At 48.9% G+C, this 1,709-nt stretch overlaps 1 pseudogene; it reads left to right on the forward strand.

The window, feature by feature from the left end:
• The first annotated feature begins 1,088 nt into the window (after positions 1-1,088).
• Positions 1,089-1,269, forward strand: LOC119437885 (U2 spliceosomal RNA; annotated as a pseudogene).
• Positions 1,270-1,709: the final 440 nt, after the last annotated feature.

A 1,709-nucleotide genomic window follows, 5' to 3' on the forward strand; every position in this document is an offset into this window, starting at 1 on the left:
AGCCCATACTAATGGAAACGGCTTTATAACTTCACTACCTTCGGAATCGGGCCGCAATATTAGAGTGAACAACTCCAGGATCGGCCTCCGAAAGAGGCTAGAAACACATACAGTGGTCTCCAGGAGTTATATGGTCGTGTTTATTCTACGTGACATGATTTTTGTTGCCCCCTGCTGCTTTCTGCTGCACATGCATGGCTTTTTATGGTAGGCCCCCGCGGTGGCTCAGCGGCTATGGCATTGCGCTGCTACGCACGAGACCGCGGGATCGAATCCCGGCCGCAGCAGCCACATTTAGATGGGGGCGAAATGCAATAACGCACGCGTACCGTGCATTGAGTGCACGTTAAAGAACACCCGGTGCTCAAAATTAATCCAGAGCCCCCCACTTTTTAGTTTTTTTTTTTATCGTAGCCAGGTTGGAGTTTGTTCATATTGTAGTGAGAAATACGGGCGCCAGCAGAAGACGAAGAATAAGACGTTTCTTGTTGGTGCTCGCGCTCGCTCCGTTTGGCCGTTGCCTGTTTCGGCGCATTAATAAAAATGCCGAGCGTGTCTACTATTAAACGCGTACTACCAATATATTTGTTGTTTTTTGAATAAGCATTTAGTTGAGGGTCGGCACTTGTGCTGCGAACCTCAACCCGTATTAAAAAAAAAATCTGTGCCATTCCACTCTGTGAAGCTGGATGACCCATCGAAGCTGTGTATGTGGCGATTGACCGTTGCTCCGGTGAAACGTTCTAAGTTTGCGCGATCGGGGCCACATGGACGGTTCACATTTCTTTACGCCTCGCGGTCCTGGCGGGCAGCACGCTTACGCTTGGCGTCCGCGGCCCGCTCATCGTCGGTGGTCTCCTTCCGCTGCCGCCGCGCCCATTCCCTTTTCTGTTCATGCCATCGTTATTGGTAGGCACGCTGTTCTTCTTCAGACCGTACAACACGCGGCCTACCCATTTCACCGTCAGAGCAGAACTGAGGAAAAGAGCCTACGTAGAGCATGACATCAGGAGACAGAAGACACCAAGATTGGTAGGCGCTAGTTTGAGTACGCGGGATGGTGTCACGTGTATGGCGCGAACGTAGACATGGCAGACGCGGGTCAAAGTGTTCTTATCTGTTCTTATCAACTTAATATCTGATACGGATTGTATTTGGACCCCAGATATTAAACTTACTTTTGCAAGTTGGCGGAGTGCTTGAAGCCTGATTCACCTCCGCCGCAGGTCGGCCCGATATTGCACAAGCTTCGGAATAGACACACGTTTTGGGTCTACGGACATCGATCCGCCGGAAACTAGCGATATACAGCTTCGCTGTAAAAGCTCTCGCGCTAGAATTATTCGTAAGAGCAAATTGCATCCAATCGTGACGTTGGACATGTTATAAGCGAAGCCGGCTGGCCAATGGCGAAATGCTCTTGCGAACGAAAAGCTTAGCGAATTCGGCCCCTGTTTTCTTCGTCCTCGTCTAGTTAGGGGTGCAGAATCCGAAATATAATCCTAAACCCAGAACCACGTGCAGAACCATACTTATAGGATTTGACCAATAGAGCTGAGCAAGAAATGTCCCAGCAGCGTATCGCCGTAGACCTACCGGGGAGCTATCACATCACTTTGACAATCATACGATGGTTTCTCTGCTGTTCTTTATTTGTTTCTTTTTCGTTTTTTGTTCTTTTGTTTTTTGCTGTCACTGTTGTTTTATGT

This window comes from Dermacentor silvarum, chromosome 1 (assembly GCF_013339745.2).
Source record: "Dermacentor silvarum isolate Dsil-2018 chromosome 1, BIME_Dsil_1.4, whole genome shotgun sequence".
Classification (NCBI taxonomy): Eukaryota; Metazoa; Arthropoda; class Arachnida; order Ixodida; family Ixodidae; genus Dermacentor; species Dermacentor silvarum.